Below are 26,024 nucleotides of genomic sequence, written 5' to 3'. Positions count from 1 at the left end.
CAGCACAGGGCTGGTAATAATTATTTATCCCAGCTGCCTGCAACAAGAACCAACTCAGCAGTTCTATCAAATAACCCAAGCATAAATGGAGATTGCAATTTTTCTAAATAAACCATTGTTGACAGAGCAGTTCATGTCAGAAATCTGGAGGGATTAGGGACCCCTGGCAACATACACAGACACAATAGTCAGAGTTGTATAGCCCCTGCTTTCAATGGCCTGTGGATTAGAGGGATGTTTTATATGCGTTGGGAGGTTCAAACTGTCAGCCCCACAAGTATCAGTTCTGCTTAAACAAACAAAGCTCGTATGTACTGAAATTCCTCTTTCGGAAATACTGTGGATCAGTTCTCTGGCTTCCATTTAAAGGAATTTGCTGTTATATTTCTCTTTGAAAAGTCTTAGGGATATTTTCTTGTGGGCTTTACAGAGTCAAAATAGAACCTGTGTAGTACCGTTACTATTATTTACCAGCAAAATGCTAGTTATTATGAAGGGTGGAATATATTCTGATATTCCATGATATTCTGATATATCCATGATATTCTGATTAACAAACTAGCTAAAAGTGGGCTAGATGGAACGACTATTCGGTGGATTCACAGTTGGCTACAGAATCGGACTCAAAGAGTACTTATCAATGGAACCTTCTCAAACTGGGGAGAGGCAATGAGTGGGGTACCGCAGGGATCAGTCCTGGGCCCAGTGCTCTTCAACATTTTTATTAATGATTTGGACGAGGAGGTGCAGGGAACGCTTATCAAATTTGCAGATGACACAAAATTGGGTGGGATAGCTAAAACCCTGGAAGACAGAAACAAACTTCAAAGTGATCTTGATAGGCTGGAGTGCTGGGCTGAAAACAACAGAATGAAATTTAACAGGGATAAATGCCAAGTTCTACATTTAGGAAATAGAAACTAAATGCACAGTTACAAGATGGGGGATACTTGGCTCAACAATACTACAAATGAGAATTCTTGATTATGAAGGAGACAAAAGTTGAGTGTAGCCTTACACGTACTCTGGATTTTAGGAAAGCTGATTTTAATAAACTCAGAACTATAATAAGTAAGGTCCCGTGGCAAATGAGCCTAATGAGAAAAGGAGTGCAGGATGGGTGGGAGTATTTTAAAAAGGAAATTTTAAAGGCACAGTTACAAACAATTCCAACAAGGTGAAAAGATAGAAGACAACAGAGGAAACCAATGTGGCTCCACAAAAAGCTTAGAGATGACCTGAAAACAAAAAGGGATACATATAGGAAGTGGAAGGAAGGCCAGGCTACAAAAGAAGAGTACAGACAAGTGGCGCAGAAGTGCTGAAATGGCATCAGGAAGGCTAAAGCTAAGAATGAGCTGAGATTAGCGAGGGATGCTAAAAGCAATAAAAAGGCTTTCTTCAGATATGTGAGTAGTAAAAGACAGAGGAAAGAAATGGTGGTTCAACTGCTTAATGAGGATGGCAAATTGATAACAGATGACAAAGAAAAGGCTGAAGTGCTCAATTCCTACTTTGCCTCGGTCTTCTCCCAAAAGCGGGTCTATGACCCCCCGGGAAAAAGTGAAGCAGAAGTTGAGGGTGCAGGATTACAGTTTAAGATTGATAAACAAATGGTCAAAGAAGACCTAATTTCCTTGAATGAGTTCAAATCTCCAGGGCCCGATGAACTGCATCCTAGAGTAATGAAGGAGCTAGCGGAAGAACTCTCAGAACCTTTGTCTATTATCTTTGCAAAATCATGGAAGACGGGTGAGGTGCCGGACGACTGGAGGAGGGCTAACGTTGTCCCTTTCTTCAAAAAGGGCAAAAAGGAAGAATCTGGGAACTACACACCAGTCAGTCTGACATCCATCCCTGGGAAAATTCTGGAGCAGATTATAAAGAAGTCAATCTGTAAACACCTTGAAATCAATGCAGTGATCACTAGAAGCCAACATGGATTTGTCAAGAAGTCCTGTCAGACAAATTTGATCTCATTTTTTGATAAGGTAACCTCCCTTGTGGACCGTGGGACGCTGTGGACGTCATATATCTTGACTTCAGCAAAGCTTTTGACAAAGTACCACATGACATTCTGATTAACAAACTAGCTAAAAGTGGGCTAGATGGAACAACTATTCGGTGGATTCAGTTGGCTACAGAATCGGACTCAAAGAGTACTTATCAATGGAACCTTCTCAAACTGGGGAGAGGCAACGAGTGGGGTACCGCAGGGCTCAGTCCTGGGTCCAGTGCTCTTCAACATTTTTATTAATGATTTGGACGAGGAGATGCAGGGAACGCTGATCAAATTTGCAGATGACACCAAATTGGGTGGGATAGCTAATACCCTGGAAGACAGAAACAAACTTCAAAGTGATCTTGATAGGCTGGAGTGCTGGGCTGAAAACAACAGGATGAAATTTAATAGGGATAAATGCCAAGTTCTACATTTAGGGAATAGAAACCAAATGCACAGTTACAAGATGGGGGATACTTGGCTCAGCAATACTACAAATGTCAAGGATCTTGGAATTGTTGTAGATTGCAAGCTGAATATGAGCCAACAGTGCGATATGGCTGCAAGAAAGGCAAATGCTATTTGGGGCTGCATTAATAGAAGTATAGCTCCCAGAGTGCAGGACACGGAATAATGGACTCAAGTTAAAGGAAGCCAGATTCCAGCTGGACATCAGGAAAAACTTCCTGACTGTTAGAGCAGTGTGACAATGGAATCAGTTACCTAGGGAGGTTGTGGGCTCTCCCACACTAGAGGCCTTCAAGAGGCAGCTGGACAAGCATCTGTCGGGGATGCTTTAGGGTGGATTCCTGCATTGAGCAGGGGGTTGGACTCGATGGCCTTGTGGACCCCTTCCAACTCTGCTATTCTATGATTCTATGTTCAGTGTGAGAAGCAAGGATTGCTCCAGTTTTCACCCCATTCTTTGTCCAATAAAATGTAATGGGACTTGAGAACCAAGCCAGATCTTATTTGCATAGCCCTGCCCTGTGCTCTGCTTATTTTACTAGAGCAGGTGTGGAGAACCTTCTAAGAAATGAAGGAAATGTTTAAGATCTGAAGAATGATATATATTTTGTAACGGATGTATATTGTAATAGTTATAATAGGGTCACTGAGGGGAGGGATAATTATGTTTAAGTTTATTTTGTATTCATTTCTTTATTTCTGTGTGTAATTCAAAATAAAAATTATTTACAAAAAGAAGTAGTTTTCAGCTCAGCCTTAAAAACTAAGATTGAAGGAGCAGTCCACAGATGACACTACTACTTCTAATAATAATAACATTGTGCCAAAAACCGTCCTCCAATTTCCTGAAAGTTCTCTTCCTTCATGAAAGAGGCTTCCATTTTTCTGCCTGATTCTCAAGGCATTTTGTCATTTATTTTGAATGTGTGTTGGTGGTGTTTTTGACCTTGCTCAATCACTGTGAGGTGGCCAAGGGTACTGTGTATGTGTGGTCCCCCACCCCCATTACACATCTGTCCTTTGCTGTGCTGTTTCCAAGGCTGCCTGGACTTCCTGATCTGAAAAGGCCCAATGGGAGGAATAAATTAATGATCTCTTCCCCTTTGCAGGAAGTGCGGGAAGCCAAAGAGGCTACAGGATGTCAGAGAGGTGGTTGTACAATGCAAGACAGGACAATCATGTACAGTCCCCACCCATCTCATACGTAAGGAAAGCACAAGAACCTTAACCAAGGCAGGATCTACATTACTGCTTCATAACGGTTTTGACAACTGTTCAGGCCCAGGACACATTACATATAACATTTTCAAACTGTTTTCAAAGTGTTATATCCTGCTTGGTGTAGATCTGGCCCAAATCCATGAGAATTTCTCTGAAATTTCTTCTCCTTTGAATTTCTTTTCAAAAGCAATTTCCTTTCTATCAAATTGAATGAAAATGACATACCACTGGTTAGGGTAAGATTGGCTGATGATTTGAACACACTAAACACAATACCATCCAATCCCAATAAGAGTACCAAGTGTTTTGCAAACTATGGCTTATAACAGTGCAACACAGGAATGATAGAGCTCATACAACAAGAATGCCATGTTTCTCCTTCGAGCAACCATGGTGCTGTCTTATGTTTCCCCATAGGGAAGTATATTTTCCCTATGCGTAAGTATAGTTCCCCGATAGGGTAGTATATTTTCCCAATGGGCAGGTATTATCCTATGTTTTCTTAAGGGCAAGTGCTTTTCTATGGATCCTTTTGGACAACTATGGTTTCTCTATGGGTAAGAGCTTTCCTATGGAACCCTATGGGCAAGTGTTGTCCAATGGGTCCCTATGGGCAAGTATAGTTTCTCTATGGGCAAATGTTGTCCTATGGATCCCTTTGGACAAGTGCTTTCCAAGGGATCCCTATGGCCAAGTATGATTTCTCTATGGACAAGCTCTGTCCTTTGTTTCCCTCTGGACAAGTACTATCCTATGTTTCCCTATGGGCAAGTATGGTTTCTCTATGGGCATGTATGGTTTCCCTATTGGCAACTACTGTCATTTATTTTAATATGTCCCCTTTGGAATTCTTAATATTTTATTTATATTTGGAATAAAAATAAGGAACATGTAGAGTTTGAAATATATATTATAATAAAAAAGAAGTGGTATGAGAACAATGCTGTACCAAACTGAACCTAGAATGAAATAAAGGTACATTTATTAAATTGATTGAATATGATATATATTTAATGTGCTTATATAGTCTTTAGCTTTACATATTTATAATAAAAAAGCATAATGAACCGCCCAGAGAGCTCCGGCTATTGGGCAGTATAGAAATGTAATTAATAAATAAATAATAATAAATAAATATTATGTGCTATTGTACATAATAGTACATTTGTACTATTCTTTTATGCCCCCTCTATTATGGGCCTGCTTCTCCATGCCTGTAAGGGTGGGATTTCCCCCCTTCGTTACTTTCCATGGAGCCATAAATGGAATAGAGAAATTTTGACATTTATAGATCCCTTGCTCAATAAGGATTTATCACTGCTGTGGAACCCAAAAGCATTTAATGGATCTTCCAATCTAAGGACCAGTCCTGGACATGAGCCTCGTGTGACGCAGAGCGGTAAAGCAGCAGTTTCTGCAGCTGAAACTGTCCCCACAGCCTGAGTTCAATCCCAGCGGAAGCTGGTTTCAGGCAGCCGGCTCGGGTCGACTCAGCCTTCCACCCTCCCGAGGTCGGTAAAATGAGTACCCAGTTAGCTGGGGGAAAGGTAATAACGGCCAGGGAAGGCAACAGCAAACCACCCCGTGATAAGGCCTGCCAAGAAAACGTCAGCTGGCGTCCCTCCAAGAGTCAGTTATGACTAGTGCTTGCACGAGAGGTTCCTTTCCTTTCCTGGACATTACTTGGAATGTCTCCAACTCTATGTACTGGGGGTGGCGGAGTAGAAGTGAATACCCTTAAGCCTATGCACACTTCCTTGGAAGCCCTGTTAAATCCATTCCTCTTTGGGGACAGAAGTAGATATGGATTAAATTCCTGCCCATGGGGCAGTACAGGGCATAGGGCACCCTTCCCCAACCTGATGCTCTCCAAATGTGTTGGACTATAACCATGCTGGATGAGGACTGGGGAGTTCTAAGCCAACACATTTTGGAGGGCACCATAAGGCTGGTGTAGGATAGAACTAATCTATAGGGAGGGGATCAAGCTCAACAAACCCAGATTGGGGTGGGGGTGGTGGGGGACGCAAGCAGCGACCTGCGCTGCCATGTAGCGCGCTCCCTTAATCCCACCGGCTGGTGGCGCGTACACGCGTTTCCTGCTCCTGTTCTGCCTCGGAGAAGCGGCGCGGCCAGGCGCACGGCTCTCCGCTTCCTCGCCAGCTCACCACCCCTGCTGCGGCCGGCAACGCAGCGGACGAGGTTTCCAGAGGCATTGTAATGAGGTAGGAGGCGCCGCCGCCGCCCATTGGTCGCCTGCGCCCATCTCCGTTCAGCAGTGAAGTCCGGGCTTTTCTCGTCGCCAGAAGCAAAACAGAGATAGGGGAATTGCGGCATGGTGGAGGGCGCGGAGGCGCATTTGTCCAGCAAGTGAGCCAGCGAGGGAGGAAGGAAGGGGCCGCCGTTTGCACAAGGTAAAAGGGGTGAGTGGGGGTCCAGGCAAAGTTGTCACGGTCGATGTTTGCTTAGCCCGGTCTAGAAAAGGCGAGCCGACGTCTTCCGGGGGCCAGAATATGCGCGCGCGCGCGTGCGCGTTTGTTTTAAGGGCCAGGCTCCGTAGTCCCGAAGAGAGGCGAGCCGTTGGATAAGAGCTGCGAATAATGGGAAGACCAACGCCTTAAAAACTCACACGCAGCGCCTGGAGAACTGCGAAGCATAAGCAGCGTCTTGTTTTAGCCCGCGCCGTCCGTCATTTTTGCGCGCACAGGATATTTCTGTGTGATTATTATTATTAGTAGTAAACATAGCCTTCATACGAGTGACCCTTGGCCACAAATTCTCTTGCTTTGGGTGGGTGGGGGGAGATCTGGGTTTCAAAGAAATCAGCTGATGGATTCCATTTTAGGAGTGGCCCCTTTTATGGATCGCGACCTTGAAATAGGATGCAGAACGCTGGCGTGGGGAGGTTCAAAGATAATCGTGCAGTTGATGGAGGGATGACTGTGTGCATTGTTTCAAGAAGTACAGATGGAATAAATTGTATCTGTTGCTAGGAGGAGAAAAGGTATCGTTTTCTGTGCTCCCTCCGAGAGATCCAGGTAGGAGGGTTTATGCGATCTGCTTTTGTAACTGTTCATCCTTGTTTGCAGAGGATAAAATTTCTAAGGGCACGATCCTTTGGGAAAGATCATTTGCACAAGGCCAGTTAAAATTAATAGAGCTGTGCAAGAGTGCTCAAAATCTATAAGGCTTTGGTGACTGAACCCATATTTGGAGTAGACTGAGAAGAAGAATGTGCTTTGGGAAAAAGCATAGAGCAAGCAGAATGGCATGTTTTGTTGAACCAATTTTGGAGTAAACATAAACATTGGTGGCTAATAAAATGCGTTGTTAAAATAGGATATGTGTTTGTTCCCTGGGTGTTCACGAATAAAAGTCATTCAAGCAATTCCCAGGAATTGCTGTGGTCTGGGCATGATTTACATGCAGAAATATACATGCTTGTTTGTTTTTACATTAGCAATCCACATTAGATATTTCTTTTTGCTGAAGAACAATGTTTGTAAATTCACTCAAGCTTACTTACATCTCTGAGTACAGAATAAAACCTATATATGGCCTGCTGTTAGGTTTTACGTTCCGCGTTCCACTGCAATCCTGAGGATGGGCGAGAAAAAAATCTCTCAGTGTACTGATGTTAGTAAGAAGACTCCCACTTATTAATTAATCTACAAAGGTAATAAAGACAATGCAATCCAGGCTTGTTGTACATATTCCATTTCAGCCAAAGAGTGTACATGTCTCAGTAAACCTTATGCTTGACTTTGAAAATAGTAATGGTTTGTACATTTGCAAATTCCTCTTTTTGCTGTAGGCATTAGGTTATTCAGTTGTGTTCCTGTCACTGGCAAATTGGCTTTTCATGGAAATTCTTAATCAAATCTGGAATTCCTGTGTGTCTCTCTCCCCCCTCCCCCCACATCCATGCTGTGAAAGAGGTATGGATTGTTTTAAGTGATTCTCACTCACACATATTGGAGAACTCCCAGTTTAGAGAGCTCTGTGCCATTAAAGGATTCCACCATGCACCCTTCTACCATTCCTACACAATTTTTGATTTGTTTTAAATTGTTTATATTAAAATATGCATACTGTGATCATTGCGTTATTTTTTAAAAATTGTAATTTTAAATTGACTTCTGGCCAACTCCTTTGACTTCTCTGTTTCTTCCCCCATCCCTTGTTTTTTGTACCACTTCGCCTGATAAAGAGTTCTAGAGAATTTGAAAGCTTGCACAGTTTTGTGGAAATATTGGTTGGTCCTAATAATGTTATCGCATAACCATAGGTTGAAAAAAGCACCTCTGAGCAGAAAACTGGAGTCCTAGGAGTTTTCTCAGCTGTCTAAAGCTAGCTGGTCAGCCTAGCACAGGGGTGAGCACAGGGGTGAGCACAGCAGCCCCTGCTGTATTCCAGGGCCCCTTGGGCCTAGAGGGTGGGAAAATAAAATGCCCAAGTGCCAGAGCAGGAGACACAATTCCCACTATGGAAACTCCTATCTCCTTCAGGCCATTGCTTCAGAGTACTTTTCGCCTGCAGCACAGATGTAGCAGGGCATGTGTGTCTGTCTGTGGCAGTTGCACTCCGTCCCTCAAGCAAGAGGCTTGCATAGACAAAGTGCAAGAGTGGATATTATGGCAACAGGAGCAATTCAGAACATTACTTTTGAATTCAGTGATGAATCCAGATGGCTTTCTGAGGTCCGTGGGGGGATTTCCTGAAGTTTTTGCTAAGCAGTCCTGCCAAGGCCTCGGTCTCCAACCAGAATGAAGAGGTGGCTCCGGAAATAGATATGATTTCTCTCAAACATCATTGACCAAATCACAATGGCAATGTAGGGTAATTTGCATCAGAAATGTTTCAGGTTGCCTCATGCCCAATAGTAGGGGTGTTGAACATCTTTCAGCCCGAGGGTCAAATTCCATTGCAGAAAAGCTCTTGGGGGCTGCATTCCAGGGGTGGGTGGGGTCAAAGGCAAAAAGGGTGGGGCCAGATCCACCAAAATTACCAATATATTTTTGTTTAAATTTAGCTTAAATCTCTTACTGCCAGTAATTAAAGCACTAGGAGAACAATTCCATCCTTTTAGAATGAGGAAAAAGCTGCACAAAAGCTGGGAAACGACCAGATAATTGGTGGTTAGGGGGCAGGGGCCACTTAGGCATTCCTGGAGGGCTGAATGTAGCCCCTTGGTCTGAGGTTTTGAACTCCTGCCTTAGAGAGCATGTTTATTTTACTTGTACTTCATAAAGAACAATGCTAAAATACATTCCCATGGTTCTTTTTTTGCTTGTCCCAATTTATTTATTTATTTATTTATTACATTTCTATACCGCCCAATAGCTGAAGCTCTCTGGGCAGTTCACAAAAATTAAAACCATGAAGAACATAATAAAACAACCAACAATCTAAAAACACAACTACAAAATACAATATAAAAAGCACAACCAGGATAAAACCACGCAGCAGAAGTTGATATAAGATTAAAATACAGAATTAAAACAGTAAAATTTAAATGTAAGTTAAAATTAGTTGTTAAAATACTGAGAGAATAAAAAGGTCTTCAGCTGGCGACGAAAGGAACACAGTGTAGGCGCCAGCCGAACCTCTCTGGGGAGCTCGTTCCACAACCGGGGTGCCACAGCGGAGAAAGCCCTCCTCCTAGTAGCCACCTGCCTCACTTCCTTTGGCAGGGGCTCACGGAGAAGGGCCCCTGTAGATGATCTTAAGGTCCGGGCAGGTACATATGGGAGGAAGCATTCCTTCAAATAACCTCCCACTGCGTTACAAGTATGACCCAAAATATTTTGAGGGGGGAAATTAATGTGATTTAAATGTTAGATTACGTAGAAAATGTATTGAATATTTGTAAAAATTTAGATACAATAGTATTAGTATATACTTCTGTTATATTTAAATTTAATGGTGGGGGATACCCAAAAAGTGCTGAAAACTGTTGATACACTAATACATTTTAGGAACCCAAAGAAAGAACTGTGCATGATATGCTGAAAATCACTCATCTATTTCAACCCGAGCAATCATTAAAAGCCACTGCAAATACATAATTCCTGATCAACTCATTTTTATTTCCCACTGCCACCGTGCTAACAAATCAATTATCTATATTATGTAGTCTCTCACATATTTGCTAGGGATAATCACCTAAAAAATATTAATTACAATTTTGAAATTGCCAAGCTTGCCTAATATTGTATTGGCAAATGGCATCTATTCATTATTAGTAATGAACTTATGAAATGGGAAAATTTCTGCAGAAAAATAAAGCACAGAATTTTTTTTCACTGAAAAATTTCCATCCCACATCACTAATTAACATACAGTTAAACTTCTTGGTATTCTGAGGGTAATGAAATGGTTGGGTCAACAGCTAGAACACAAATGGCTGTGAGCACTATCAAACACAGGTAAGAAGCTATTTTCAGACTTATGCTATGGTGGTGATGGGAATGAAGAAAGCTTACTTTTCTGCCACCATTGCATCTACACAATGAGTTTCTCTAAATGGATGGTTTGTGGGTCCATTACACGACATTGTTAACAGCCATAATATCAGGAAAAAGGCAGGGTCTTTCCTCTACTAGATGGTGGTGTCTTATTAAAACACAATGGAGCCTTTCTAAGAAATGAACAAATCACATGGTTGCATGTGAAGGAGCACATTGTGATGGTGGGATTACTGCGAGGAGGAAAGCCACAGTAAAGTGCAGGATTTTTCCTATGTGTAGAGAAGCTCAATGTCAGCCAATTGGTAGATGGTCTCCTTTGTAGAAGAGATTAGAGTGTGGTCTTTATCACATCTTGTGGATCATAGAATCATAGAATAGTAGAGTTGGAAGGGGCCTATAAGGCCATTGAGTCCAACTCCCTGCTCAGTGCAGGAATTCACCGTAAAGCATCCCTGACAGATGACTGTCCAGCTGCCTCTTAAATGCCTCCCTAGATAATTGGCTCCGTTGTCATACTGCTCTAACAGTCAGGAGGTTTTTCCTGATGTCCAGCCAGAATCTGGCTTCCTGTAACTTGAGCTTGTTAGTTCATGTCCTGCACTCTGGGATGATCGAGAAGAGATCCCGGCCCTCTTCTGTGTGACAACCTTTCAAGTATTTGAGGAGTGCTATCATGTCTCCCCTCAATCTTTTCTTCTCAAGGCTAAACATGCCCAGTTCTTTCAGTCTCTCATAGGGCTTTGTTTCCAGACACCTGAACATCCTGGTTGCCCTTCTCTGAACTCCCTCCAGCTTGTCTGTGTCCTTCTTGAAGTGTGGAGCCCAGAACTGGACGCAGTATTCAAGATGAGGCCTAAGCAGTACTGAATAGAGGGGAACCAATACTTTGCACGATTTGGAAGCTATACTTCTATTAATGCAACCCAAAATAGCATTTGCTTTTTTTTGCAGCCACATCAGACTGTTGGCTTATGTTCAACTTGTGATCTACAACAACCCCAAGATCCTTTTTGTTTGTAGTATTGCTGAGCCAAATGTCCCCCATCTTGTAACTGTGCATTAGGTTTCTTTTTCCTAGGTGTGGAACTTGGCCTTTATCTCTATTAAATTTCATTGTTTTATTTTCAGCCCAGTGCTGCAGCCTATCAAGATCACATTGAAGTTTACTTCTGTCTTCCAGAGTATTAGCTATCCCACCCAGTGTTGTGTCATCTGCAAATTTGTGTAGCATTCCCTGCACCTCCTCATCCAAGTCATTAATAACAATGTTGAAGAGCACTGGGCCCAGGATTGAGCCATGCGGTACTCCTCTTGTTACCTCTCCTGAGTTTGTGAAGGTACTATTGATTAGCACTCTTTGAGTCTGATTCTCTAGCCAACTGTGAATCCACCTAATAGTTGTTCCATCTAGCCCACTTTTAGCTAGTTTGCTAATCAGAATGTTAGCATGGGGCACTTTGTCCAAAGCTTTGCTGGTCAAGATATATTATGTCTACAGCATTCCCACAGTCCACAAGGGAGGTTACCCAATCCAAGAATGCAATCAGATTAGTCTGGCAGGTTTTGTTATTGACCAATCCATGCTGACTTATTGTAATCACTGCATTGTTTTCAAGGTGCTTACAGATTGACTTCTTTATAATGAGCTCCAAAAATTTCCCAGGGATTTATGCCAGACTAACTGGTCTATAGTTCCCAGGTTCCTCCTTTTTGGAAGATAGGGACAACATTAGCCCTTCTCTAGTCTTCTGGCACTTTACCCGTCTTTCACGATTTTGCAAAGATAATAGACAATGGTTCTGAGAGTTCTTCTGCCAGCTCCTTTATTATTCTAGGGTGCAGTTCATCGGGCCCTGGAGATTTTAACTCCTTCAAAGAAAATAGGTGTTCCTTCACCATTTGTTTATCAATCTCAAACTGCAATCCTTCCCTTTCAGCTTGTACTTCACTTTTGCCAGGGGAGTCCTAGACCCTCTTTTGGGAGAAGACTGAGCCAAAGTAGGAAATCAGTATTTTGGCCTTGTCTTTGTCAATTGTTATCAATTTGCCATACGCGAGTAGTTGAACCACCATTTCGTTCCTCTGTCTTTCACTATTCACGTTTCTTAAGAAAGCTTTTTGTTGCTTTTAGCATTCCTCACTAGCCTCAGCTCATTCTCAGCTTTAGCCTTCCTGATGTCATTCCTGCACTTCTGTGCTATCTGTCTGTATTCTTTTTTTGTAGCCCGGCCTTCTTTTCACTTCTTATATGTGTCCTTTTTTGTTTTCAGGTCATCTCTAGGCTTTTTGTGGAGCCACGTTGGTTTCTTCTGTTGACTTCTGTCTTTTTTCCTTGTTGGAATTGTTTGTGATTGTGCCTTTAAATTTTCCTTTTTTAAATACTCCCACCCATCTTGGACTCCTTTTCTCTACCATACAGAAGAACTCTCAGAACCACTGTCTATTATCTTTGTGAAATCATGGCAGATGGGTGCCAGATGACTGGAGGAGGGCTAATGTTGTCACGACTTCAAAAAGGGCCAAAGGGAGGAACCTGAGAACTACAGACCAGTCAGTCTGACATCCATCCCTGGAAATGTTTTTGAGCAGATTATAAAGAAGTCAGTTTGTAAGCACCTTGAAAACAGACTCAAAGGCCTGGTTCAGATGACACTGTGGGCTTTGTGGTTAGCTTAACCATGTTCAGCTGTGGTTAATGCTAAGCACATGCGGCATGCTTGCAGACGACACTTTTAACCCTTTTAACCCTTAAGTTTTCCTTAACCACAAAGTGGTTAGTGGGGCACCGGATTCCTCCAAGTGATCCACCCTGTAACCCAACAGCCCTAGTGCTAAGAGCCCTGGCAGTTACAGCCGTCATTTTAATGCAAGCACCAATGAAATCAACAATTGCATACATGCATCGCCCTGTTTAGTGAGTGGTTCCTTTGCTTTCTGTATTGCCATGCCTGCTATATCTCTACAGTCATCACAGTGGAGGCAGAAGCCTTCTGGGACAGCTGTGCTTGCTGCGTCATCAGGCAGCATCACCACAGTCATCAGAACCTGAAAGGTGTAGTGGCGTTTCAATGAGGTAGGAGAAACGGATGCTTTGTATGGGGATTTAAAAACCTCTACTGTAAGAAGAGCAAAAATCGCTCCACAAAACTAATGTGAAACACAAAATGGCAGCCACAGTGAGTGTATCAATCGGCAATCCAGAGCAGCCATAGAGCCTGCTGGCTAGAGTGGCCCCACCTAGTTAGTCCACTCTCTACTGGAAGCTCTATGCCTTAACCCCTTAACCACAGATATGTTTCAGACAACACTTTTAGCCATGGTTAGTGCCGCTAACCATGTTGCACAACGTGGTTAGTGAATCTAACCACAATGTGGTTAGTGGGGCAGATGGTTAGGGAAAATGTGTGTGAGATGACACCATTAACCACAGTTAAGCTTTAGTGTGTCATCTGGCACCTTCTCAAACTGTGGAGAGGTAACGAATGGGGGACCGCTGGGCTCAGTCCTGGGCCCAGTGTTCTTCAACATTGTTATTAATGATTTGGACGAGGAGGTGCAGGGCACACGTATCAAATTTGCAGATGACACAAAATTGGGTGGGATAGCTAATACCCTGGAAGACAGAAGCAAACTTCAATGTGATCTTGATAGGCTGCAGCTCTGGGCTGAAAATGAAAGAGCATAAGCAGGAAAACAGTGAATACCCCTTTTAACTTGTTAAAACGATGAAAACATGCCAAGATATAAATGGTTTATAACTGACTTGCAATGATGGGTGTTGTAGTCCCATGATGAGAGTTGTAGTTGGGGAAGGGCTGCTCTAAACAAAAAGAAGTAGGTGGCCCCAAGTTGTTCATCAGTTTTCCACAATCCCACAGTCACCTCTACATATCATATTCTCCATCCTATCCTCATGGTTTATCTGCTTTTGGAGAATGAGAATTTCACTTGCACTTTCTACCTCCTTAGGGAGGATGTGGCGTCAAGGCTTGTTAGCCTTAACTCCCAATTTCCCTGCTTTTTGGTGCTTGGTTGAAAACTGTAGAGCTTTAATGTTGTTTTGTAAACCATAGGTGTTTTTTTTTAATGAATATATATAGCGCTAGCTTGGCTTTAACCTACTCAGTTCATCAGATGTAATGGAGATCAAATATCCCTTCTCTACCTAGTCAAGTATAAGAGTTTTAGTTTTATTTGTAGACACATCTACTGTCGAGTACTTACTAAAAGGCAGAATAAATTTGGAGAGAGAAGGTATCTGGATTACTAGATATTTCAGAAAAATTGTTAAATCTCCCTTGCTTGGACAGCCTTGTAAAATAACACACCAAGTTTCACTTGGGGGAGGGGACACCAAATTAGCTCCTGGACAGTGCTTTGATCAAATTAGGAGGGAAGGAGAATTTGGGGTGTTTAAGCATTCCTCAGTCGCTAAGTTATAAAATAAAGAATGGAAGCAACTCGCAAAACTGCAAGGAGGAGAAGCAAGGCAAGCTACTAGCCCAAAGCCAGGTTCTAGTACTGCACAGATAGGGCTTGGTGAAGATAATGAACTCCTGTTGACAGATGAAACAGATTTGGTGAAGCATTTCCAGATGATATAATCGTCGGAATAGGAGGAGATATCATTAAATTTAAGTATGTTCAGGAAATATTGATGGGTCATCACTGGTTCAGCGGGAACAAGGTGCAGAAGAAAGAATATTCTACTGCCTCTTGTAGGCCACAGCTCCTAGATGGATTGGTTGTATTGGCAGAACAACTACATCATCATCATCATCATCATTATTATTATTATTATTATTATTATTATTATTATTATTATTATTATATCACCATCAGTGTACATGGTGCTGTACATAGTAAAAGGAAGCCGAGGAAGCTGTTAAAGTAGTTCAGTTTGAACAGATGAGTAGCTAGGCACACGAAAAATTCATAAAAGAGTTAGGCCTATTACAAGAAACACTGTTCTCCTTCCTGAGAAAAGAGGGGCCTAAACCTGCCCTAGTGGAGGGATTAGTGGGGGCCAGCTCCCACTTAAATTCTGTTCCCTTTAGTTATATGATGAAGACCAATTGGCCTCCTTCTGACTCTCATAATTATTGTCTAAGAAGAGAAACAGAGGAAACAATACCCGTAGTGTTGAACATAGTGTTTTGGAATGTTTCTGGATGGGCAGGTAAATTAGTGGATAAGGAGTCTGTGAACTACTTACAAAGAGTTCCCTACAGTCTTTCTCCAAGAGAAGGATAACTTGCATCTTCAAGGTTATAGAGCTGTCACTGCTGCTGCACCATAAAATGGGACACTGCAGGGATGGTTTGGCAATCCTTGTCACTGTGGAATTCGAGAATGTCTGCCAAATGGTGGGCACTTAGCCTTATGATGGTATCCTAACACTGCAGATAACTTTTCAAAATGCCATCTCCATATTTTGTGTAAATGTCTATGTCCCCCACCCACCCCAAAAAAACCTCTGCAATGTCCCCTTCATTTGTATGGACATCCTTGGAGACTGTTCTAGGAGAGATTGATTTGCATTCAGGAAATGCTTAACGGACCTAAATGTCCGTTTGGGACAAACAAATGCAGAGCTGCTAAAACAGTTAAGTGTTCCCTTTGATGATTTTTCCCTTTTGGATAGGCATTCCCAAGATAGGAAAATAAATAAGAACAGCAAGAATCTCATGATGCTAACATGTAAGTGTTTCTTGTTAATCTAGAATGGTAGCTCAGTGGATGTGTCTATTGGACACTATACTTATCTTTCATCAAGCATGTTGGGGGGGCTGCAGTATAGTAGATTACTTCCTGACTTCCCCTATTCTACTTCCTAACATCAAAATATTCTCAGTGGAAGTTCAGCTGGAGACTGCCACTATCCCATTAAACTTGTAATGCAATTGGCTGTTACGACAATTTGGGTTAAAAGGACTTACCCTATTAGGTTTGTCTCTTCTAGCGACAGACAAATTAAATGGTCCAAATCTTTGAGCATCAAGGTTGCAGTCTTGTTGCGTGGTCCTACTTTGCTGGGCCTCAGAAACAAAATCATGGAAGGAAACTTGTAAGTTATGGAGGGTTATCAACCAATTGTAGATTACGTGAAGCCTCACTTAGTACAGTCTGGCACTTTTGGTGCTTCCAAACTTTGAACTGTGAGTTGGTTTGACAAAAAATGTAGGGATATGAAAAAAGAACTTGTTAGGCTCAGTAGAAATGCCAGAAAGACCAGATCAGATACTTTACTAAAAACCCTGATTAGGAAAACAAGGCCTTATTGAAGAAGAAGGAGGAAGAGGAGGAGGAGGAGGAGGAATAATTTATCAGACAAAAGTGGACTGAGTTGGGCCTGGCAGTGAGACAGAAAGATGATGCAAAATTTTGGAATATGGTTCATTCTGGTATACATGCCTCTAAGTTGCATTTGGAAATTCAGATCCCTGCCATTGCATTGCAACCACACTTTGAGGACATTTTTCATGGTCCTGAGCCAGTTGAGGAAGGTTCACCGAGCATGGACCTCCCAGTCTGGCATGCAGTAACAACTCAAAAGATCAGCTGTCTATTAAAGAACCTATTAACAGGTAAAACCCCAGGGGAAGATATGCTCCCCCTGAACTATTCAAATTTACTTGGTGGTCCTCGTTTTTGGCTAAATTGTTTTTGCACTTTAATTGGACAGGAATTATCCCTGCTGGGTGGCATAGTATTATTGTTCCCCTGTACAAAAAGGGTGAGAGAACTGACACTGAAAATTATAGGCCAATAAGCCTTTTGGACATAGCATCAAAAGTGTATGGAAGGTCTGGCCCTATCGTGAGGAAATCATAGAATCATAGAATAGCAGAGTTGGAAGGGGCCTACAAGGCCATCGAGTCCAACCCCCTGCTCAATGCAGGAATCCACCCTAAAGCATCCCTGACAGATGGTTGTCCAGCTGCCTCTTCAATGCCTGGAAGGTCATCTCTGCAGTATTTGGAATACTTCCTGGCAAGGATGTACAAACCAACAACAGGGGCAGTGGCTCTGGGCTCCTTTTCTCTGTACAAAGAACTCGTAAAACAATTTCCCCAACGTAATTGCAACTTCTATCTCAAGTTGTTATTTTCCTTTTTTCTCTCTCTCTCTCTTTGTCTCAGGTGTTTTAACTATGTTACAATATTTATTTTATTTTATTCAAAGAATCGTCATGTTGCTATTAAGCAGTTGGCAAATGATAGTGATCCATTCAATCTCCGCATTGATAGAAAACCTCAGGTCAGTTTAACATTGCATGACTGCAAAACAAGTTCATTTTGTCCCACGAAGCCATGGGATTCAGCATGGATACCACAAAGATCGCCTGTGGGATTGATAAGCATCAGCAGAAGTTTTTTTCTGCCATACTTCTTGGTTTTTAAGATATAAGGTACTGTACTTGTTAACAACTCTGGCCAATTTGTGGGAAGTTAGTCACTGTCTCCTCCAGACATTGGTAAGATTATGGGCCTTGAGTCCTTTAGTAATGGAAGAAGAGCCAAGGAACTTTCCCCACAGATCTGATGTGTCAAGTCTCTTCATTTCCAGTGCTTTTAAATCTCATTGGGCATAAAAGTTGTATAGTGCAGAGAGCGGAGTACAAAAAAAATTGTTTCAAAATGCTGAGGTACATATGTGTGCTCAACTTCATCTGTCTCTCATGAGGTCTGAGTGCTATGATGACTATACCAGCTCAATGCGAAGTCCATATGATGAGAAGCAAAAGCTCCACAATTGTGGAATGACTTTTCTCCACAAGACTAGCATTTTCCTATTTAGCTGGGTTTTGGTAGTCAGAGTTAATCTTGGCTTGTTGGTTGTTTTACTTAAATATAAGTTAGCATTATCAAACTTCAGTCTTTGGAAGAGAGGAAGCCTTATGGCTCAAAGTTGGAGCCCATACTTTGCATATAGAAGGCTCTAAGTTCAACTCCATCTCTAGTTAAAGAATCTTGGGATGTGGTGCTGAGCAACACCTCCATTTGCAACCATGAAGAATTACTGTCAGTCAGATGGTATTGGACTCGTTGAATGACTGGTTTAACTCAGTAAACAGTGGTTTTTTAAAATTTTATTAACATTCTATTTTAAGTTAAAGCTGCGATGGCCACCTCAACTTTAAAAACAGAGTGAGTACAATACAGGGAATAGTTTTAACCCACCCTGTCAACCAACCATTTACTCATCTGCATCTGTACACATTCTCCATCACATGCTCACAGGTTTCACAGTCCTTCTTCGTACATATGCAGGCAGCATGTCCTACTGCTTAGGAACCCATTACGGGTAAAGAAATGGGATGCCCCATTTCTTTTAGTGGGTCTGATAATAGTAGCAATGGTGGAAATGCCCTTTGGTTTAGGGGAGATAAATCTATAGTGTGCTTTGTCTTTAACATCACAAGTGTAGTTTGTCCTTGGATAAATCTCACCTTTGCTGCACTGATTGTATACAATCCTGTCTGTTCTGCTCTCTGTGTTGTTTCTAATTGTTTATCTTCCCTCAACTATCATTCCACATCTGAATTTGGCTTGGGGATGCAATGAAAGATTTTTTCCCCATGTATGGGCTTTGTCTCCCAGTGCTGTTTTACTTAGAAATAGTTCTTCATGAGTTGTGACTTCAGTTTGAGTGGCTTCATTGTTCAGAACTTCTGTGAGGAGAGGCATTTGTTGTGTTGTGGGTTTGTTATCCTGTGCTCTTCAGACCCAAAATCAAACATTCAATTTCTGCACTTTGGAAGCCTAAATTATGATTTCATTTGTATATTAGTCTTTAGGATTTTTTGAATTAAAGAATGTATTTGAGTCCAAAACGCTTTGGCTTTTTTAGAAATCCACCAAAGATGATAGAAGGTTCCTTCTTCTTCTTTACATTTCCAACAGTTTCCGGAGACACCCTTATACATTTTAGCTAACTTTACAGAAGACATATACCATCTGTACATCATATAGAAATTCTCTTTAAGTCTTGAACAAAATGTAAATTATAAACCCTTCTCCCACATATTCTCCCACTGTTCCATTAAGACGTTGTATCCAAAGTTTTGTGCCCATTTTATCATACAAACTTTTACCTGCTCATCCTCTGTCTCATACTTTAATAAAAGTTTATACATCTATGTTCATCATTTGTACATACCATTTCAAATTCAAATTTCAGTTGCTCAAACCCACAATTCTTTTTGTTTATTTTAAACCTTTCCATGATTTGTGCATAAGAAAACCATTGACATGTATAACCTTTCAACAGTTCCTCCCTTGATTTTAACTTACATTCATCTTGAGACATTTCTAATACATTTCTAATACCATTTATGAATATTTATAAGTTCTCTTCTATGAATAGCCTCCTGTGCTGATACCCGCAAACTGATTTCCCCCCAATACAAATTACCCTAAATATTTTGGAAACTTTTCCCATTCAAAATTTCCCAAAATTCCTATTAAGAAGCAACAAACTGGAACACGTGGTCCCTGTAACTGGATGCAGAGTAAGGGTTTGTGAGGAAGTGGGTGGTGTTACCTAGTGCTCCCCTGTGTTCTTGCTTGGCAGAGAGTTATATATTCAGGCTCCCATTCTGAGACCAGTTGCAATGAGTAAGAACTAGTGAGTGAGGGACCTTTAGCTGCAAAATAGCTGTAATAAACGTAACACTTTTATTGAACATCAAAAACAGAATTCTAGAAGCACAACAGATGAACAGAGTTGTGAACTGACATGTCCCAGCAGGACTCCTGTGTCTTTGGTGCATGGCAGACAGAGTAGCAAAGGAACGATTCTCCAGTGCTGCTTCCCCAAGATGTTTATAGCTTCATCAATATGTAACTGGTATATTGATATTAACACTGGTGTAAGTGGCCACCAGTATAATTGAGATCATAGGATTGGTGTATGTGTGAGTGTAATACGTGCACATACACTCATACACACACACAGGCTATATGTTTTGAACTATGAATAATTAATGTCAGGTACACAGAGACTAGATCAGACTAACTATTAACTCAACTTTGTCTCTAAACTACAAATTATATAAGCAAGGATACGAGAATGGGAATAGGGGAGTAATTGGGAGTAATTGTTTATTTGTTGTTTCAACCGTCATGGTCATATCAACTTTACACAAAAACTTTACAATACAAAGGAGTAAAATACAAAAAGATACTAAAAAGGTTTTAATTAAAAGGTGCCCACTTTTTGCCAGGTGGAGAAAAATACAAGGTGGTGCATATCAATATGCTCAAACCATATTACCAACACGCAGCCCCTGTTTATCACTTCTCATGTGCTTTCCAAGAGGAGAACGTGAGTGAGCCAGATTTATTGCTGGAAAGTAAAGAAGAGGGTGGAATTGAGAGTATAAGCTGGGACAATGACACCTCTCCTGTGATAAAAGAAGCAGTACTGCAGCAGTACTCACACCTGTTTAGTGCCGAGCCTGGATGAACTGACCTCATAAAACATGAAATCAAAACTGGGTTTCATTCCCCTTTAGATCGGATGCATATAGGGTGAATAGAACAGTTTTAGAGGCAATTAGAAACTAAGTACAGGACATGTTGCAGCTAGGGGTTATTCAACCATCTAATAGCTCCTGGGCTTCTGTCAGGGATGCTTTAGGGTGGATTCCTGCATTGAGCAGGGGGTTGGACTCGATGGCCTTGTAGGCCCCTTCCAACTCTGCTATTCTATGATTCTATGATTCTATGATTCTAATTGTCTTAGTTAAAAAGCAGAATGGATCCATCAGATTCTGTGATGATTTTAGAAAGATCAACAAGATCACATCTGTAGATCCCTATCCAATGCCACGAATGGATGCCCTCCTAGATCAATTAAGCTCTGCCTGTGTCATTTCCACTAAGGATGTGCTCCGCTCCGATTAGAATCGGAGAATCAGAAGTGAATTGGCCTGCTCCGCCTTGCCCAGAGGCGGAGTAGAAGCGGACCATGGACCCTTAGAAGCACGGCGAAGAGAAGCGGCAATAGGCAGAGCGGTTCTCTTTTCGCGGAGCGATCCGCCCGCCATTTTGGAAAATTTTGCCCATAGGATTGCATTGCGGAAAAGAATAGGGGATAACTGTGTTGTTTTTAAAGCAATCTTTCTGAAAGTTCGTGTGCTTAGAGAGTCGTGGCTGGGGGTCATTTTGAGCCTACTCTCAGCTCTCTGCGTGGTGCATTTCGCTTGCTATATTTTTTTTTAAATCAGGTAAAAAAAGCGGGAGAGGTACCTTTTTGAAGTGCTGAGAGGCAGAGTCAACTCCCAATCATGATCACATGATCCCAAAGTTGGAGGAGGGGATAGGCAAAACGAGATACTTACTAACTTGGGATACTGGGAAACTTCTTTTTCTTAGTCTGAACGGACTTTTCCCAGTGTTTTTTAAAACAGTAGCCCTACCAAATGCACAAACACAACCTGAAATCATATACTAAGCAAATAAATAACAGATAGGAAACACAGCACTGCTACCCACCCTAACCTTGGTGAACAACTGAATAGATGTGGTGCAAAGGGATGAGGTCCCCTAGGGCATGTGGACGTGCCCAGTGCACACACTCTCCCACCCTGGAGGGTCATCAGAGCCCTCCAAAGAGTAACCAGTGGAGAGATTGAAGCTAATGCCTGTCATGAGTTGAAGTGTAAGTTTGCTTCTTAAAGAGTAGTCCCTAGACAGGGCCAGTCAAATTGGCATAATTCCCCCTCCCCCTGGGCACGTCCACTTTCCTCTTACTGGTGAAAGACAGACATAGCCTTTTTAAAAAAATTCTTCTTGTTGTTTATTCAGCAACACTGCTGCTTTTAATTCCACCCCTCCTTTGTTTATTTATTTATTTATTTATTTATTCCATTTTATATTTACACCCCATAGCCCAAGCTCTCCTGGCTTTTCCTCTTCAGTGAAGTCAGGCAGGCTTTCATTGTGGTTCAACTCCTTATTGTTGTTGTTATTGCTATTAATATTAGTACTGCTATTATTAACATTATTATTTTGTTGTTTAGTAATGGCTGTGATCACAATGCAGTCAATCAACTCTGAAGCAAGGATCACAAAGCTTTACTCTTATCCTCCTAGCCTCCTAGTTATGAGATGCAAAAGAAAAGGCATCTCTCTGTGCTGCTCCTGCCTCACAGGGATGGTTTGCATTACTGGCATCCTTGGCTCACTTCCTTGTGCCCCCAGAAATGTCTGCTCCATGCCTGCCTTCCTGCCCCCGCCTGTGTGCTGTTGTTTTGGGGTATCTGCCGGGACTGACTCCCCCATAGATCTATAGCACATCTTTGCCTGCCTCTCTGCCCGCCTGTCCTCCTCCTCCTCTGTGACCTCCTCATAGGGATGGTTTGCACTTTGCAATGCATGACTTTACTGCTGGCTTTGAAACAAACCATCCTTGCCTCATTTCCTTATGCCCCCAGAAATGTCTGCTGCCTGCCTGCCTTCCCTCCCTCCTCCCCTGCCCACCTCGCAGGGATGGTTTGTGTGTGTCTTGCTTTGACTCAGGGGATAAGTCCTTCCTGCGCTCACTTAGACTTTTTGAAGTTTCAAATCAATTTTTCAAGTGTGGAAGAAGATTCATATAGGTTTATCTACTCCCCAATTCATGGCATGTTGGGATTTCCTTTGAAATGGCCCCATTGAGCTGTCTGCAGCTTTAAATCCCTGAGATACTGGGGTGTCCGATTTTCAAAAATTCCCCAAAAATCAGGGGAGGATGGGATTTGCTTGAGTCTTGGCATGCATGTGTATACATACATGAGGTGTCATGGTGCCTAATTTGACATTTCTAATGTGAAAATTGACGTAGTTCTAGCATGGGACTTGATTTGGGGTGAGTTAAAAGGTTAAAGCCCCGCCAAAAATCAGGGAATGATGGGATTTGCTTGAAACTTGCCATGAATGTGGATCTAGATGGTATCTGTTTTTTTTTTTTTTAATTTTTTATTAAACAACATATAACAACAACAAAACATCAAATAAAAAACACTTGTTACATATACATAAAATTACCTTAATATCAAATATTCAAATTTTGCCTATTAAACATATTTATGCTAAACATAACAGTGCTCCCCCCCCCCCTCGGGATCTCATTCCTGTTTCCAAAAACTCATAGTTTCTTCTGTTGGTGGTTTCCCACTGCCTTTAGAAAATACAAACTCCAGGAACTTTTTCCATATACCCTCAAAATCATTTGTTTTTGCTATACCTTTTTTCATTTTAATATTACATGTCAATTTATCATTTATAGCAATGTCCCACACTTCTTTATACCATTCTTCAATACAATAGTCTCCTTGCACAGATACCTAGATGGTATCTGTGAGGGTGCCTGCTTCCAAGTTTTTATCTGTCAAAATGTCAGAGTAAATCCCATGTCTGAAAATGGGGTGTCCGATTTTCAAAAATTCCCCAAAAATCAGGGGAGGCTTGGATTTGCTTGAGGCTTAGCATGCATGTGTATACATGGATAAACTATCATGGTGCCGAGTTTGAGGTTTCTAACGTGAAAATTGATGGAGATATCGAAAAGGGAATTGGGGTTATGGGTGGTGCGTTAGAGGTTAAAGCCCCGCCAAAAATCAGGGGATGATGGGATTTGCTTGAAACTTGCCATGAATGTGGATCTAGATGGCATCTGTGAGGGTGCCTGCTTCCAAGTTTTTATCTGTCAAAATGTCAGAGTAAATCCCATGTCTGAAAATGGGGTGTCTGATTTTCAAAAATTCCCCGAAAATCAGGGGATGCTTGGATTTGCTTGAGTCATGGCATGCATGTGTATATGTCCATGAGGTGTCATGGTGCCAAACTTGAGGTTTCTAACTTTAACAGAAAAAAAAGTTGTAGACTTTTTTGGATTTCAATGCAAGCCTATGGGGGGGGGAAGCGGAGCTCCGATCCGGATCCGGAGCTTCACAGCGGAGCGAAGCGGACTATAGGTGGAGCGGAGCGGAGCGGACCCGATCTGGAAGTTGCGGATCTGGAAGAGAAGCGGATCGGGGGGTCCGTGCACACCCCTAATTTCCACCATTGATCTCTGCAAGGGATTTTGGCAAGTGGGTCTAGAAGAGAGCTCTAGAGAGAAAACTGCTTTTATAACGTCTGAGGGATTGTTTGAGTTCACAGTACTCCCTTTTGGGCTAAAAAATAGCCCCGCCTCTTTCCAAAGAATTGTTAATGAGGTGTTGAGAGGAATGTCAGAATGGCATACATTGATGACATTGCCATCTTCAGTAAATCACTTCCAGACCATTTAACACACTTGAGTCAGGTGCTGAAAGCAATACAGGCAACAGGTCTGACCATTAAGGCTTCCAAATGTCAGTTTGGTAAGACTAAAGTGATTTATCTAGGCCATCAAGTAGGAAGTAGGATTCTTGCCTCAGTTACTAGCAAAGTGGAGGCAATAAACAGCTGGCCCATTCCTTCCAATAAGATACAGGTGCGTGCATTCCTAGGGATGGCAGGAAATTTGGAGAAATGGTTGCACCTCTACATGAATTAACAAAGAAGCAAAGACCAGAAAAGATCCAATGGTCAGAGGAGTACCAGAGAGCTTTTGATTTTTGAAACAGGCTCTGTGCACTGCTCCAGTGCTGATAATACCAGATTTTATAAAGAATTCATTCTAGCCTCAGACGCTTCCAGGGTTGGGATTGGAGCTGTTTTGATGTAGACTTTAGAAGGAGTTAAGCATCCTGTAGCCTACTTCAGCAGGAAGCTATTGGAGCGGGAGAAGAACTATTCATCAGTGCAGATGGAGTGTTTGGTGATCATGTGGACCTTGGACAAGATCAGGCCATATGTGTGGGGCCAGAGATTCATCCTGCATCCTGCAGATTCATCCTGTTGTGGCTTCAGTTTATGTGGAACCACAACCAACTGTTGCAGTGATGGTCATGGTGATTCCAGGAGTTCCATGCAGAGATCCAGCACATGGCTGGTTGTGAGAACGTTGTGGTGGATGGACTGTCTCGCAGAGAATCCTCGAGTGCAGACGTTTTCCTGGGTCTCATTATTGTGCTCTTGGACCAAAATTGGAGCCAATAACCTTGACTTTGGGACATTACCAATTTAACAGGGTTTTTTCCTTCCTTTACAGTTTGTTTATTTAAATATGTAAGCTATTATTGTTGCTTAAATTGTTTACCCATTTACATTCCCAAAACCCTGCGTCAAGGACAAAGTATTAAACCAGTTAGTCACTCAGGTTTTAAAAGAAGGGGGAGGGAATATGTGGGGTTCCCCACAATTGAGTAACTCCAGGTAGTCAATCAGGGATGCTTGAGTGTGGCGTTACTCCACAATTAAGTATCCTGATCCCATTTGGAGAACATTTGTCTTAAGAAATATTTTTGTTAGCTGCCTTGAGAGCCTTGTTGGCTAAAGGGCAGGATAAAAATGCTAAAATAAATAAATAAATAAAATGTGTATAAATCTTAGTGCTTTAAAACTTGGGAAGCACCCTAATAACTTCAGTAACTCCGGGTAGTCAATCAGGGACGCTTGAGCCTCTCCATATAATTTCTCTCTTGCTTATATTACATAATGTTCTCTGTGTGATGGGACACTATTTTGTTGTTCCAAGGGAGAGTTGGATTTGCACAGTCTTTGTTCCAGCATATGGTGATTTTTAGTGGTCATGGGTTAGGCATCTGATTCTTTTGCAACAGCAAAGCAGAAACAGAGAAAAAACAGGCTTGGTCTGTGATAAGAGGATGCACTTAAAACTGCGTGCTAACATAGTTTATGGCAGCCTTATCATTCCAGAGGCCCGGGGGATTCCAGAGGCCTGGTTGGCATGGCTCTTCTATTGCCCTTTGTGGCTCATTACACCCA

At 41.9% G+C, this 26,024-nt stretch overlaps 1 protein-coding gene across 1 annotated transcript in view; it reads left to right on the top strand.

The window, feature by feature from the left end:
- Positions 1 to 6,050: 6,050 nt before the first annotated feature.
- SORBS1 (sorbin and SH3 domain containing 1) overlaps positions 6,051 to 26,024 on the top strand; it is a 213,393-nt gene continuing 193,419 nt past the window's right edge. The window contains exon 1 of the mRNA XM_063133194.1: positions 6,051 to 6,105. The gene's annotated coding sequence lies outside the window, so the exon portion shown is untranslated. The remainder of the gene's footprint in view (positions 6,106 to 26,024) is intronic.

The sequence above is a fragment of the Elgaria multicarinata genome, chromosome 8 (assembly GCF_023053635.1).
Source record: "Elgaria multicarinata webbii isolate HBS135686 ecotype San Diego chromosome 8, rElgMul1.1.pri, whole genome shotgun sequence".
Classification (NCBI taxonomy): domain Eukaryota; kingdom Metazoa; phylum Chordata; class Lepidosauria; order Squamata; family Anguidae; genus Elgaria; species Elgaria multicarinata.
Note: the sequence above shows the minus strand (reverse complement) of the source record. Positions and strands in the feature narration are given on the sequence as shown.